This window comes from Salvia splendens, chromosome 4 (genome assembly GCF_004379255.2).
Source record: "Salvia splendens isolate huo1 chromosome 4, SspV2, whole genome shotgun sequence".
NCBI lineage: Eukaryota > Viridiplantae > Streptophyta > Magnoliopsida > Lamiales > Lamiaceae > Salvia > Salvia splendens.
The window spans coordinates 24227982-24245246 of record NC_056035.1 but is presented as its reverse complement, the minus strand read 5'-3'; the positions used below and the strand labels follow the sequence as shown (position 1 = coordinate 24245246).

The 17265-nt window shown below is 37.8% G+C and overlaps 1 long non-coding RNA gene across 3 annotated transcripts; it reads right to left on the bottom strand.

Annotated features, from left to right (window-relative positions):
* Nucleotides 1–1793: 1793 nt before the first annotated feature.
* LOC121800187 lies at nucleotides 1794–6014 on the bottom strand. Of its 3 annotated transcripts, XR_006050450.1 has the most exons (8): nucleotides 5916–5942; nucleotides 5731–5847; nucleotides 5498–5620; nucleotides 4717–4823; nucleotides 3327–4353; nucleotides 2931–3231; nucleotides 2114–2185; nucleotides 1794–1944 (listed from the first exon to the last, which is right to left on the bottom strand). It is a non-coding gene; the product is annotated as an uncharacterized LOC121800187 (long non-coding RNA). The 3 variants fall into 3 exon arrangements; XR_006050451.1 differs by having other exon boundaries at nucleotides 5478–5620; nucleotides 5731–6014; XR_006050449.1 differs by having other exon boundaries at nucleotides 5731–6014.
* Nucleotides 6015–17265: the final 11251 nt, after the last annotated feature.

The window sequence follows — 17265 nt, the reverse complement described above, 5'->3', positions numbered from 1 at the left end:
CGTCTCCCGGCAACGACAGCCGCGGTTCTGTGCAGTGACAGCAGCGGCGCCTCCCGGATCAGCAGCTCTTCCTGCGGATTTACAGCGATGACAGCGACGGTGATGGCTGCTCGGTACAGCTGCTGCGTCGTGACAGAGGGCGGACAACCAGCGGCAAATCGAGGACGGAGCCGGCGTGAGAAGTAGTAGGCGATGGGTTAGGGATTTCTCCAAATTGGGGGATTTCTCTTTTGTGAAGAAAGGAGGACTTGAGAAGAGAATTTGAGAAGAGAATTAGAGAGAGAGACGTGGGGTACGGTGAAATGAATTTGGGCCCTTTGACCTTGTGTAAAAAAAATGATTTTGGGCCTCATTTTTTTTTATTGCTTGATGGACTCATTTCTTTTAATTGGAGATATAAGGTGAAGAATCGGGCCTTTTTAATTAAATCTTTGGGCCAATAATTAATTGTGGGGAATTACTTAATTAATTCTTGATTAATGTCAAGGATGAATAATTTATTCCAAGTCCGAAATGAAATAGTTTCGAAGAGAAATAATTGCGATAATTAAAGTATGCGCTTAAATAATTGTTAGAAATTATTCTCGACGACATGGAAAATACGAGGAGCCAACGGAGGAAAGAACGAGCGTAATCGGCCGACCGGCGTCGCACGCGACGCCTTGGGCGGCCGCCGAATAACCGAAAATGCATGAAAACCGAGAAAACGAAATAAAAGAATTTAATTAGAGTGCATGCTTTCTAAAATGTTTTCGTTACCTAGATTGATGTGTACTTTATGTATTTTCCGAAAAGGTGGTTCGCACGGCCGCTAAAGTCGGAACGAGGAGTTATTCCAGGAAAACTCTAAGCTTTTGAGGTGGGCTTCATTACATAAACTCTTTTATTTGAGATGATATGTTTATGGTGAAATAAGGGTGGTTTTAAATAGTATGTCATGCCGTAACTTATGTTTTGAATTGCCTATCTGATTGTCTACTAGAATAATGTTCTACTAGACTTTGATGGTTAACGAATTCGGGTCTGACTAGGGAGTGAGTCCCTACTCGGACTAGTGCACTGATGGGGATCATGAGCCGTCCTTTGTGGTCGACCGGTCCAGTGATCGAGTTTGTGGCCACATTCTCGTTTCACATGATGGTTCAGATATGGTACATGAATGGGGATGATAATGATATTTGTCTGCAGACAACTTTTTATGGAATGGTTTTAGTGATTCTCGGCCTTTTAAAGTAAAACCCGAGTTTCACTCAATGATGGCTTGACATAACTTAAATGATGAATGTATTTTGGGCATGAGTTCACTGAGTGCATTAAAGTACTCAGCCCCTGCATATGTTTTCCCTATGTGCAGGTTGAGCGGTGACGAGCGCGGTGGGTGTTGAGCATAAAAGTGAAGAATGTCTATCAAATGTCTAGAATATGGTGTGTCTTCATACATAGCATTATTCTACTCTCGAAATGCTTCCGCTAAATATGGTTTCTTTTGAGTTCGTGTATTGTTGGGATATTTTTCATTTGGAGTTGTTGATTGTTGAAATGATACTCTGATTTTATTTGAGCTATTCCCATTTGTTTCGGGCTATGGTTGAGTTGTATTGTTTTCCCCCTTTCTTCCCCGCTTCTTTAACCCTCCCCTAGTCGCCATCAACCGTGTTTTCTATCCTTAGAAAATGCGGGCGTGACAGTCATACACTATACACAAAACTCACACACAACACATTCCACATTATACACACACATACACGAAACACAAACTGTTTCCACAATACACACCATAAACTGTACAAACATTCTATACAAAATACACGCATTGCATACGCACGTACATAAAATACACATATACACAAAATACACAACTTCTTTAGTAAACAATTTGCATTGGAAAGAGATATACCTTCAGGACCATTTCTTTAGTTGTCTATCTAGGCTCCATTGCATAGTCTGCTATTTTATAACACATAGCATCGTTAGTCAAAAATTTGCTTTGGAAAGAAATATACTTTTAAGACGAGTTCTTTAGTCGTCTACCATGGCAACTAGAAAGTGCACTAAAGCAAATAAAACATATAACTGAAAAATAGTAAATAGAATTTCAGTTACTAGTTTAGACCTCTGAAGCCATATAGTATAAAGCCTCTTATCGACAACCACTTGGTTTTCAATATTAGTTGTTGTATAAAACCTGCAACATTACAAAAGTAATACATCATCAAATTTGAGGATAATATTCAAGTTCGGCATTGCATAACTCTGAGCAAGCAATCCAGATTATGTTAGAGTAGCTACCCAAATGGTGTACACATAATTTATGTCACAGCCAATTTCAGGCATTAGTTTAACTCCTAGTGGTCACTTGACCATGATGTTCACAAATCATGGTCAATGACAATAGAGTGCCCAAAAAAACAATGATGTGTTTCTCAAATCAAAAAGATGTTTCAATATTTTCAAAGAATAAGAGAAATACTTTCTAACTATTGGACCAGAAGATAACTAATGCAAGTAGATGAATGTCTGAACCTCATGTGAACTTTATTGTCATCAACCTAATGTGATTCCATTGTTCTTACTTGAACTGTATTAAATCATCTCTATTCTTGCATGCCAAGATGAATTGATTTGGATCACTACAGCCATTCATGAATCATCTCTTACTTTACTCAAAACGTAAATTACATAGTGAACGGAAAGATAAGTACAGCCAATAAATTATCAAAATGTGGTTAACATAATTGATAACAATTATTCTCTAGCACAAACCTGACTTAACTCATGGTAAGAAAATTGATGTATTTAATAAAGAACCTGACACTGAACAAAAAACGAGTTTGCTACAAGCAGGTTGACTAACAGAAACACTCGTTTGTCTAGTTGGATTGCAAACAGCCAAGTGTATATGTGGAAACTAGAGGCAAAAAATGACATACCTGCTCTCAATGGGAAGTTGACTTGTCAAAAGCTGCTCATGACTTGTGATTAAAATGTCTTCACCACTTCACGTTGTTGTCTATCAATCCTGCAAAAAATCAAAGACAATAGATGTAAAAGAGCATAGATTAAAATGTGGGGAATATAGAACTAAATCAGTTGCAGTACTCCCCCCTCTGCTCTATACATATGAAATGTTGAGGTGAAACATATGCACATTCCATGTCATCAAATGCAACTAGCATATTTTTTAGCTTCATTCTTGAATCCTTCCAAAACAGTTGTGGTAATTGCTATAACCTGCATAAGTTTCACAAAATAATTCCCTATGAAGATCTAACAAAATAAACAAGACATAATGTCAACAGTAAATGAAGTAAAAGCATCCCATCCACCTTGCTTTTATAAGGATGATATCTTCCAAAGCCTGGTGTGGCATTTGCAGAAGTGGAGACAGTATCAACAAGAACCCAATGTACCTACAAAAGGTAAAGAGTAAATAGTTTAATCAAATACATCTACAAGCCCAATAGACTCAAAGCAACATAGAGCTCAAATAAAATTAATGACAATCAAGATGAAGTGTGATAGGCCAGAAGTTCGAATAATTAAGTGTTCCATAGGACATCGCTCCACCTCAGAGATGTACATTATATAAATATCTATCTATCTATCTATCTATCTATCTATCTATCTATCTATCTATCTATCTATATATATATATATATATATACATGTGTTCATGTGTATACATAATGTGCATATTGTCATTTCCCTGAGTTCAGACCATGCTGGAGGAACTTGTCGTCAAGTTCAGGGAAAAGTTCCAGAGCTAAAGCTCTTTTACCCTCAGAACTATGAACCATCTGTTCACCAAGACTAGAAAGTTCAGGCACTACATGGGACTTGCCCATGAGCCTGCAATAGTCACAAGATCAATATCAATATCAATATCAATATCAATAGTTAATATTCAATATAGGTGTAAATAGAGCATTGTACTCTAGCATATGATGTACTGAAAGACTCAATGCGTCCAGAGAAAACTAGGACAGAAGCAGCTTCACGAGACAACATACCCTGAAAGAAGATTTAGCAGTCTTACTTCATGCGATTTCGTATCTGTTGAGCGAGGGTACTCCACTAGTTGACGCAGGTACTGTTTTCCCTAGTCAAGTTTGCATTCTCTTTTTCCGGTCTTGATTTCTCTTGCAGAAGTGCTTCATGTTGAAGCCTCACCAAATCGTCGTCATTCCTCCCATTACTCCATCACGAAGATCCCCGTCTCATCCTCCAACAGCTTATTCTTGGAAGTTGGAACTCTATTTGATTCTGCTTCGTCTTTTTTTTCTTCTTTTCTCCCCATTTTGCTCTTATTCTACCCTTCCATGTTTCTTTCTACAATTTCTTCCCTATTTTTGCCTGATTACAATCAATACCTCTTTCATTTGCATGGTTGTGTAATCATATATAGGAACTGGGAGTGTATAAATAGGGTTAATGAATGAAGCAATTTAAACTCAAGGGGTTTACTACGAATGCCACCTCTTTGGCAAGTATTTTCATAAATTTTTTCACTTTACGCTAATTTGGCTATCCTTACTGTCCATAATCCTCATTTAATGTAACCACTTCACAATATGCATAATGTGGCAGCTAACACTCTCAAGGAAAAGTAGTAAGTGTTCTACGTTTGGCTCAAATCTGATAATTAAAGAGGGTTTGTAGTTTGCTAATAATAAGACCTTTCCTTTTCTAATAATAAGACCTTTCCATCATACTTACATCATCCAAAAATGGCTTCAATGAAAATGAGAGGGGTATCAAACATCAGATTGTCTTTCAAAACTTCAATCACTGATCCTTGGGGAAACATCAAAAGATTCCAGGGCCTGTTTTGATACAAATACACACATTAATACACACAGTTTTTCTAAAAGCAAACACTAATTAACTTAACCTAGACATGTTAAACTAAACTAAACTCCTTCCACACTTCAAGATAAAGGGTGTATGAATAGCTCTTGTTTACACTTACTTTGTGAAGTGTAAACAGTTTAAGCCTAAATAGCTCCTGTCGGCAAGAAAGAGACTTTAAAATTGAAAACCCTTGGTTTCCGATACCATATGCATTTCTAACTTTTACATATTTTAATTCATTTGATTTACTGTCGGCAAGAAAACATTTAATTCAGCTCATTTCTTGACTCGTACAATATACAACCACCTTTAAGGACCTCACACGTTTCTGTGCTTAATGCTGTCGAGACTAAGACATTCATGTAAAACTAACCTCTATAGAGTATAGACTAATCCCTGATCACGTTCAAGTAGTCAAATCTGGAAAACTTCAATAAAATATCTTATATGTTGTAGTACATCATGGCAAGTTCCAAAATTCCAAGCCTAATAAACAATAAGCATAGTCTGAGAAATATGTCCATTAGTTAATTTAGTTTACTAGGCATTCATACACCCTTTTCCATATAACATGCCATGAAAGAAGATATCTCAAACTTCTAAGCTTCATAGTTAACACACGATACCTAATGGGTGAGAAAACAACCTTCAAATCAGACTGCATATTAAATAGATGGAGCATGGCAAGCTGGGCTGATATAGATTTACCACTTCCGGTTGGAGCTCTGAGAAGAACATTTTGGTCTATGTGATACAGCACATGAAAAGCCTGTCATGATTACAATAGCTCGTGTCAGAATAAATAAAACACAAGAGTTGATTGTATATTGAGAAAATTGCAGGGAAACAACAAGGGGGATTGGCAAGTTTCATCCAAACCTCCGTCAGTATTGGGTTAAAATGTGTGAATCTGTACAACGCTTCATAAGTTCCATTTGCAAGAGCAGTCACGCGAAGTGGTTTCAAGTCAAGGAGTTCTGTATGAGTTGTATGAGCCTGAAGGAACAAAAGAAAGCTTTAGGCTTAATACCCTTCATAGTGTTCAAAACATAAATATCAATCACCCCTAGGAGCATGAGGTTTGGAAGGACATAGTGTAGAAAGACTCTGAATGCATCAATGAATCTGAAATTGCGTGGATGAAGTACTAGGGAGGATGTGGCTCAAAGATTGAAACAGTGAAGTACAGCTTCTGAGGCTCCCCTTTGGCCATTTTCTCAGTTAATAACAGCTCTGAGTGGTATATATGGGCATTCTCAGAATCCTACTAAGCAAAATCATCAATCATTGGTTACGTTTCTCAGAGAGAGCAAAGATTTGCTGAAATTTTAATGTGTCAACCTCTCCCCTCCTAAGACTTTTAACTATCTGCTATAAGGATTGCTTAAATAGATTTAATCAAGAGACATGGCACCCTTAAATTTGCTTTTCTAAAAGCAAGCTTCCACAAGCCATGAATTGCATAATGAGAAACTGTTAGCATTTAAAATTTCTAAGGACAGAAGAAGCAAATGAACATAGAAGCACCTCAACCAAAATCGCATTGAATACCATGAAAACGATCCTTCCAGATGAACTCAGGTGTAATGGTCAAATCAACCTAATCAGGAAAGACATCAATTCCTAGTATGATGCTTTACTGGCTCATAACAGTTCATTAGCTTCAAGAAATACAAAAGCATCACCAACTTACCATTTACCTTTAGAACAGTTATTGTTATTGGTCTTACTGAAGCAACAAACTGAACCATTCTGAAATATCCCAGGTATTGCTTCACCAACTTCAGTGAAAAGTTAAATGGAAGTCACGGAATATTCCAAGCTTAAAAGATCTAAAGTGAAATAAAATCTCCAAAGTCCTTCTCCTTCATCTCATATAGGCGATCCAAGTCCACCCTCTATCTTCAAGCATTTTCAATATCTAAGGAGGTCATAAACATCTTTACGAAGAAAACAATAAGTATAGAGTCAGAAAAATTGTACAATTATTTCGAATAAATTTAGAAATTACATATATATAGCCTTCACGATATATTTTTCCATGGGAGTTCTACCAATACACAAGAACTTCAGAAGCTGCGAACACAACTGATAGAAGCATAACATAAATCAGACATCTATACACAAATATGTCTCTGTCGGTCCATCCTTGAAAAGGCAAACCATGGAGAAGATTTAGAGCTCGATGAGAGCTCGAGAAACCTATAAAACATCCGACAAAAATTGAAAAAATTGCCTTGTCAAAATTTCCATCTACCTTAGAATCTATAAACAGAGCCAGATGATGGAGGAACAGGTGGCAAATGATTGGGGGTGCGTCGGCAGCCAGGATTTACATCACCATTTTGAGAAGGATCTCTGTTCCGGCGGCTGGGCCTTTGATCTAGAATCCCCATATGATGGGTTTGGACTGTTGGAAGTAGCATCAAACGCAGATCTCCAGACCTCCACGGAAGATGGGCCAGCAGTGGTTGGACTTTCTATTGATGTAGAGAGGAAAACGTTACACGCTTCCAACAGAATTCTCATATACCAAAATAAATAAAACCATGTATATAGATAGATAGCCATATAAACTTGTAAGAACAGACACTTTTATAATAGTAAAACAGGTCACCTTCTTTAGAATAGGTGGATGCAGCGGCTGCCAGATTATCATGAATACAGAGTTGTCTAGTAAGCTTGGAAAGAATAGAGGACTGTTTCTGGATACACTCTTTCCTTCGCTTGACATTCCGGTCCTCCGAGAAGCTCTTCTATTGTTGTCATGCTTTGACCACAATAATTCTAAATTAAACGAGGCACGTCATGATCACAAAAATAAAAGCATAAGATGTACAAATCTTTTAAACAAGGAGATGAATGTTCGTATAGATATTGAAGAATTAGCTTAATAGGGCAGGATCTAGTGAGTATTCCGTAATCACCCCATGTGAATTCTCCGTGACTAAGAATTACGACTGCCGAAAGCATCATAAACCAGTGGATGGATGCTTGAAAAGAATCTAACCTTCTAGAACTGTATAACTTAACTAGCATGTCTTCTTCAGCCATTCCCTAAGTTCAGACCATGCTGGAGGAATTTATCCTCAAGTTCACGGCAAAGTTTCCGAGCTACAGCTCTTGTACCCTCAGAAATATGAATCATCTTTTCACCAAGCCTGGAAAGTTCATCCTGCACTACTTGGGACTTGCCCTGGAGCCTGCGGTAATCACAAAATCAATACCAATAATTAATATTCAATATAGGCATAAATAGTGCATCACATTCTATCATATGATGTACTGAAAGAATAATTGCATCCAGACTAAACTTGGACAGAAGCAGCTTCACGAGACAACATACCCTGAAAGAAGATTTGGCGATCTCATTTTCCGGTCTTGATTTCTCTTCCAGAAGTGCTTCAAGTTAAAGCCCCACCGATCGTCTTCTTTTCTTCCCATTACTCCATCACGAAGCTCCTCGTCTCTTCCTCCAACAGCTTATTCTGGTCTTGGAACTCTTTCTTTGATTCTGCTATGTTTATCCTTTTTCTAGATCTGTTCCACCAATTTTTTCTTTTCTTTTCTTTTTTTTCCCACAGATATGTCGCCTCTCCTCTTTTTTTCCTTCTTTTTCTTTTTTTGCTTCTTTTTCTGTTTTTTTCTTCTTTTCTCCCCATTTTGGTCCGTGTGATATAGCACATCAAAATCCTGCCATGATTACAATAACTCTAGTCAGAATAAATACAACACTAGAGTTCATGCTATATTGAGAAAATTGCAGGGAAACAACAAGGGGGACTGACATGTTTCATCCAAACCTCCGTCTGTATGGGGTTAAAATGTTTTTCCTTTTTCTAGATCTGTTCCACCAATTTTTTCTTTTCTTTTCTTTTTTTTCCCACAGATATGTCTCCTCTCCTCTTTTTTTCCTTCTTTTTCTTTTTTTGCTTTTTTTTCTGTTTTTTTCTTCTTTTCTCCCCATTTTGGTCCGTGTGATATAGCACATCAAAATCCTGTCATGATTACAATAACTCTAGTCAGAATAAATAAAACACTAGAGTTCATGCTATATTGAGAAAAATGCAGGGAAACAACAAGGGGGACTGACATGTTTCATCCAAACCTCCGTCTGTATGGGGTTAAAATGTATGAATCTGTACAATTCTTCATAAGTTCCATTTGCAAGTGCAGTCACAGGAAATGGTATCAAGTCAAGGAGTTCCATATGAGTTGTATGAGCCTGAAGGAACATAAGAAAACTTTAAGATTAAAACCCTTCATAGTGTTGTTCAAAACATAAATATCAGTGAATCTAAAAATCAACTCAGGGAGCATGAGGTTCTAGAAGGACATAGTAGGAATTAAGTACTAGGGATGTGGCTTAAATATTGGAACAGTGAAGTAGAGCTTCTGAGACTCCTCTTTGGCCATTTTCTCTGTTAATGTAAACAGGTCTGAGTGGCATATATGGGCATTCTCAGAATCCTGCAAAGCAAAATTATTAATCATTGGTTCAGTTTCTCAGAGAGAGCAGAGAGTTGCTGAATTTTTAATGTGTCAACTTCACCCCTCCTAAGACTTGCACCTATCAACTATAAGGTTTCCTTAAATAGAATCAATCAAGAGGCACGACATCCTCCTTCCTTTTGCTTTTCTAAAAAAAGCTTCCGCAAGTTATCAATTGTATAGTGAGAAACCATTAGCATTTAAAATTTCTAAGGACACTAGAGAACCAAATGAGCAGAGAAGCAACACAACCAAAATCCACCAACGCAGGGCATACCATGAAAACGACCCTTCTAGATGAACTCATGTGTAATGGTCTAATCAATCTAATCAGGAAAGACATCATTGCTTAGTATGATGCTTTACTGGCTCACAACAGTTCATTAGCTTCTAGAACTACAGAAGCATCACCAACTAGCCATTTTTACCTTTAGAATAGTTCTTGTTATTGGACTCACTATAGCAACAAACTGAACCATTACAAAATATCCCAGGAATTGGTTCACCAATTTCAGTGAAAAGTTAAACGGAAGTCACATAATATTCCAAGGTTAAAAGATCTAAAGTGAAACAAAATCTGGTACATGTTTTAAAATACGAAAGTCCAACGAGCAATACCTTTCGACCAGGTGTACAGCAAATTATAGCTCCAACTCCTTTGTCCTCCATCTCATATGGGCGATCCAAGTCCACCCCTCTTTCTTCAAGCATTGCCAATCTCTAGGTCAGCAAGCAATTAGAAAAGTTCAATTAAATTGCATAATAACAACGGTATTATGTACGTTTTCTTCTGCAGAATTATGTATTTTTTCATCTGCAGAAATATCTCTATGAAACCAATGCAGCTTAAAACATAGGAATCTAATGTCCATGATGCAAACCAATGCAGCCTACGATAAGTAATTAGCTCATTACCTAACATTCATGATATGAGGGGCTCAAGCCCCTGCCAAATATTTTTATTCTTAAAAGAAAAAAATTCTAAATCATTAATATTTAGCAGCACCAAAACTTGAACTATGGAGACAGAATGTAGTTTCTCCTTTATATTTCGTATTTCACTATCAGCGGAACATAACAAAAAAATGCCATTCGTTATAGCATCATAAATAGAAAAATAAAAATATATTGATATAAGGATGTCATGAACATCTTTACAAAGAAAATGATAAGAATCAAGTCAGAAAAATTGTACTATTATTTCCAATAAATTAAGAAATTACATATATAGCCTTCACGATAATATATTTTCCATGAGAGTTCTAACAATACACAAGAACTTCAATAGCTGCGAAGACAACTAACAGAAGCACAACATAAACCGGACATCTTAACACAAAAATGTCAATATTCATTGGTCCTCGAAAGACCAAACCAAGGAGAAGATTTAGGGCTCGATGCGAGCTCGAGAAACTGATGAAACATCCCTCAAAAATTGCAAGAATTGATTTGTCAAAATTCCATCTACCTTAGAATGTCTAAACAGAGGCAGATGATGGAGGAGCAGGTGGCAAACGCAAGGGTGTTCGTCGGCAGGCAGGGTTTATATTACCATCTTGAAAAGGATCACTGACCATTTGATCTAAAATCCACATATATGATGGGTTTGGACCGCTGGCACTAGCATCAAATGCAGCATCTCCAGACCTCCCGGGAAGATGGGCCAGCGACGGATGGACTTTCTACTGATGTATAGAGGAAAACATTACACGCTTACAAAAAAAATTCTCATACCATGTATATATATAGATAGCTATACAAACTTCTAAGAATAGACACTTTTATAATAGTAAAACAGGTTACCTGCATTAGAATAGGTGGATGCAGCGGATGCCAGATTATAATAAATACAAAGTTGTGTAGTAAGCTTGGAAGGAATAGAGCACTGTTTCTGGATACGCTTTTTCCTCCGCCTGACATTATGGTCCTCCTAGAGAAGCTCTTCTATTCTTGCCATGCTTTGAACACTATAATTCCGAATTAAACGAGGCACATCGTGATCACAAAAATAAAAGTATAAGATGTACAAATATTTTAAACAAGGAGATGAATGTCCGTATATATATTGAAGAACTAGCTTAATAGGGCAGGATCTAGTGAGTATTCCGTAATATCCCCATGTGAATTCGCCGTGGTTAAGAATTACAAACTGCCGAAAGTATCACACACAATTAGCTGGATGCATGAAAATAAACAAACCTTATAGAACTGTATAGCTTAAATAGCATGTCTTCGTTTGTCCAATCCCTGAGTTAAGACCATGCTGGAGGAACTTGTCGTGAAGTTCATGGCAAAGTACCCGAGCTAAAGCTATTTTACCTTCGGAACTATGAACCATCTGTTCACCAAGCCTGGAAAGTTCATCCTGTACTACTTGGGACTTGCCCTGGAGTCAGCAGTAGTCACACGATCAATATCAATAATCAATATTCAATATAGGGGTAAATAGTGGATCATACTCTAGCATACGACGTACAGAAAGAATCAATGCGTCCAGACAAAACTAGAACAGAAGCAACTTCACGAGACAACTTACCCTGAAAGAAGATTTGGCAGCCTAATTTCCATGCTATTTCGGATCTGTTGAGCGAGGGTACTCCACTAGTTGATGCAGGTACTTGTTGTCCCTATTCAAGTTTGAATTCTCATTTTCAGGTCTTGATTTCTCTTCCAGAAGTGCTTCCAGTTGAAGCCTCACCAAACCGTCGTGTTTTCCTCCCATTACTCCGTCATGAAGCTCCCCGTTTCTTCCTCCAATAGCTTACTCTTGCTATTTTTTTCACATTTTCTTGGAAATCTACCTTTGATTCTGCTCTCTCTTTTCCCCTTTTCTAGATTAGTTCCACAAAAAAAAAATTCATTTTTTTCCACAGATCTGCCTTCTCTCTTTTTTCTTCATTTTTCTGTTTTTTTTCTTTTTTATGTTTTTTTCTTCTTTTCTCCCCATTTTGCTCTTATTCTACCCCTTACCATGTTTCTTTCTATTCTTTCTGCCATAGTGTTGCCAGATTACAATCATAGTCTAGCATATTCAATATGCTACTTGGGGCTTGCCCTGGAGCCTGCAGTAACCACACAATCAATACCAATAATCAATATTCAATATAAGTGTAAATTGTGCATCATACTCTAGCATATGAGGTACTGAAAGCATCAATGCGTCCAGAAAAAACTTGGACAGAAGCAGCTTCACGAGACAACATACCCTGAAAGAAGATTTGGCATTCCCATTTTCCGATCTTGATTTCTCTTCCAGAAGTGCTTCAAGTTGAAGCCCCACCAATCGTCGTCTTTTACTCTCATTACTCCATCACGAAGCTCCCCATCTCTTCCTCCAACACCTTATTCTGGTCTTGGAACTCTTTCTTTAATTCTGCTCTGTTTTTTCCTTTTTCTAGATCAGTTCCACCAATTTTTTCTTTTCTTCTCTTTTTTTCCCAGATCTGTCTCCTCTCTTTTTTTTTCTTCTTTTTCTTTTTTGCCTCTTTTTCTGATTTTTTCTTCTTTTCTCCCCATTTTGGTCCTTGTGATATAGCACATCAAAAGCCTGTCATGATTACAATAACTCTAGTCAGAATAAATAAAACCCGAGAGTTCATGCTATATTGAGAAAATTGCAGGGAAACAAGGGGGACTAGAAAGTTTCATCCAAACCTTCATCTGTATGGGGTTAAAATGTATGTATCTGTATAATTCTTCATAAGTTCCATTTACAAGGGCAGTCACGGGAAGTGGTTTCAAGTCAAGGATTTCCATATGAGCTGTATGAGCCTGAAGGAACATAAAAAAACTTTAGGATTACAGCTCTTCATGGTGTTCGAAACATAAATATCAGTGAATCTCAAAATCACCTCAGGGAGCATGAGGTTCCGGAAGGACATAGTATAGAAACACTCTGAATGCATCCATGAATCTGAAATTGCGTGGATGAAGTACTAGGGGGATGTGGCTCAAATATTGGAACAATGAAGTAGAGCTTCTGAGCATCCCCTTTGGCCATTTTCTCTAGTGTTATGGTCAAATAAACCTAATCAGGAAAGACATCATTGCTTAAAACATGGGAATCAAATGTCCATGATGCAAACCAATACAGCCTACGATTTAGAGCTCGATGCGAGCTTGAGAAACTGATGAAACATCCGACAAGAATTGCAAGAATTGATTTGTCAAAATTTCCATCTACCTTAGAATAGATAAACAGATGCAGATGATGGAGGAGCAGGTGGCAAACGCTAAAGTGTTAGTCGGCAGCCAGGGTTTATATCACCATTTTGAAAAGGATCACTGTTCCGACAACTGGGGCCATTTGATCTAGAATCCCCATATAATGGGTTTGGACCGCTGGCAGCAGCATCAAACGTAGCATCTCCAGACCTCCCGGGAAGATGGGCCAGCAATGGTTGAAGTTTCTACTATTGTATAGAGGAAAACATTACAGGCTTACAAAAGAATTATCATACCATGTATATATATAGATAGCTATACAAACTTGTAAGAATAGAAACTTTTATAATCGTAAAACAGGTCACCTTCATTAGAATAGGTGGCTGCAGCGGCTGCCAGATTATCATTAATACAGAGTTGTGTAGTAAGCTTGGAGAGAATAGAGGACTGTTTCTGGATACGCTCTTTCCTCCACTTGACATTCTGGTCCTCCTGGAGAAGCTCTTCTATTCTTGCCATGCTTTGAGCACTATAATTTCGAATTAAATGACGCACATCATGATCAAAATAATAAAAGCATAAGATGCACAAATCTTTTAAACAAGGAGATGAATGTTCACATATATATTGAAGAACTAGCTTAATAGGGTAGGATCTAGGGAGAATTTCGTAATCTCCCCATGTGCATTCGCCGTGATTAAGTATTACAAACTGCCGAAAGCATCACACACGATAGGTTGGATGCATGAAAAGAAATAAACCTTATAGAACTGTATAGCTTAAATAGAATGTCTTCTTTGTCCAATCCCTGAGTTCAGACCATGCTGGAGGAACTTGTCGTGAAGTTCATGGAAAAGTACCCGAGCTAAAGCTCTTTTACCCTCGGAACTATGAACCATCTGTTCACCAAGCCTGAAATGTTCATCCTACCCTGGAGTCTGCAGTATTCACACGATCAATATCAATAATCAATATTCAAGATAGGGGTAAATAGTGGATCATACTCTAGCATATGACGTACAGAAAGAATCAATGCGTCCAGACAAAACTAGAACAGAAGCAACTTCACGAGACAACATACCCTGAAAGAAGATTTGGCAGCCTAATTTCCATGCTATTTTGGATCTGTTGAGCGAGGGTACTCCACTAGTTGATGCAAGTACTTGTTTTCCTTATTCAAGTTTGAATTCTAATTTTCAGGTCTAGATTTCTCTTCCAGAAGTGCTTCAAGTTGAAGCCTCACCAAACCGTCGTGTTTTCCTCCCTTTACTCCATCATGAAGCTCCCCGTTTCTTCCTCCAATAGCTTACTCTGGCTATTTTTTTCACATTTTCTTGGAAATCTTCCTTTGATTCTGCTCTCTGTTTTTTTCCTTTTTCTAGATCTGTTCCACCATTTTTTTTCTGTTCTTTTCTTTTTTTTTCCACATATTTGTCTTTTCCACATATTTGTCTCATCTTTTTTTTCATTCTTCTTTTTCTTTTTTTTCTTCTTTTTTTTTCTTTTTTTCTTCTTTTCTCCCAATTTGGTCTGTGTAATACAATACATCAAAAGCCAACAATGATTACAACAACTCTTGTCAGAATAAATAAAACACAAGAGTTCATGCTATATTGAGAAAATTGCAGGGAAAAAAGGGGGACTGGCAAGTTTCATCCAAACCTCTGTCTGTATGGGGTTAAAATGTGTGAATCTGTACAATTCTTCATAAGTTCCATTTGCAAGTGCAGTCACGGGAAGTGGTTTCAAGTCAAGGAGTTCCATAAGAGTTGTATGAGCCTGAAGGAACATAAGAAAACTTTAAGATTAAAACCCTTCATAGTGTTCAAAACATAAATATCAGTGAATCTCAATATCACCTTAGGGAGCATGAGGTTCTGGAAGGACATAGTAGGGATTAAGTACTAGGGATGTGGCTCAAATATTGGAACAGTGAAGTAGAGCTTCTGAGGCTCCCCTTTGGCCATTTTCTCTGTTAATGTAAACAGCTCTGAGTGGTATATATGGGCATTTTCAGAATCCTGCAAAGCAAAATTATTAATCATTGGTTCAATTTCTCAGAGAGAGCAGAGAGTTGCTGAATTTTTAATGTGTCAACTTCACCCCTCCTAAGACTTGCACCTATCAACTATAAGGTTTGCTTAAATAGAATCAATCAAGAGACATCATTGCTTAGTATGATGCTTTACTGGCTCACAACAGTTCATTAGCTTCTAGAACTACAGAAGCATCACCAACTTGCCATTTACCTTTAGAATAGTTCTTGTTATTGGACTCACTATAGCAACAAACTAAACAATTACAAAATATCCCAGGAATTGGTTCACCAATTTCAGTGAAAAGTTAAACGGAAGTCACACAATTTTCCAAGGTTAAAAGATCTAAAGTGAAACAAAATCTGGTACATGTTTCAAAATACGAAAGTCCAACGAGCAATACCTTTCGACCAGGTGTACAGCAAAATATAGCTCCAATGCCTTTGTCCTCCATCTCATATGGGCGATCCAAGTCCACCCCTCTTTCTTCAAGCATTGCCAATCTCTAAGTCAGCAAGCAATTAGAAAAGTTCAATTAAATTGCATAATAACAACGGTATTATGTACGTTTTCTTCTGCAGAATTATGTATTTTTTCCAATGTTATTAAAAAGCGGCCATGGCGCCGCCGTGGCGCCATTGTGTGGCGGGTTTCGGAAAAAACGCCATCGCCACAAGCTGCCACAAAACTTTTTTATGGCGACCGCCATTTGCCGCCATGAGTGAGGCGCCATGGCGGTGCCATGGCAGTTATGGCGTCACTTTTGGTTGGGCTGCCCCAAACCTCAGCCCAATTACCAAATAACACGGCCCAAATGATTTTTAACCCTTAAACCTCAGCCCAATTACCAAATAAACCCGGCCCAAATAATAAAAAAATGCCAATTAAGTCAAAATCTAGGGTTTTTTTCATAGTATCTCTTTCCCTCTCAAACAAACCCAACCTACTGCGCCCCCAGTCCCACTGCCCTAGTCACGTCGCCGCCGCCCGCCGCCGGTCCGTCTAGAGCAGCCCACTGCCCAGATTTTGAAGGTAACCGAAATTGTACCAGATTTTCTAATTTGCATGCCCTTTTAATTATCAATTTTCTAATTTGCATGCCATTTTAATTAGGAATTAGGGTCAGATTTTTAATTAGGATCAGATTTTTATAATTAGGGTCATATTTTTAATTAAGGTGTAGCTGTGCAGATTTTTAATTAGGATCACATTTTTAATTAAGGTGTAGCTGTGCAGATTTTTATCATACTTCTATTTTTATAAATTTAGTAATTGCAGTAGATTTAGTAATTAAAAAGCATGCTTCTATCTTTTGAAATACAGTTATTGCCATTTGCTACAATGTCTAACGGAGAAGAAGCCACATCAACGGCGGCTAGTGGTGCAGATTCTAGTATTTCTACTAGAACTGATCCGGGGTGGAAGTATTGCATTCAAGTGGAAAAGGGATCCACTAATAAGGTACAATGCATCTTTTGCCAGAAACAAATGAATGGTGGTATCACTAGGGGCAAAGAACACTTGATTGGAAAGAAGGGAAAGGTTGCTGCATGCCCTAAGTGTCCGAAAGAAGTTCATGATGAACTTTGGACATATTTTAGAGAGAAAAGAACTGCGGGAGCCTCTCAAATTCCTATGTCTAGTCATTCTGCGAGACATGTTGATCTTGGTGGCTTAGGGTTTAGTGATGATGAATTGAATGAGAGGTACGACAAAAGACATA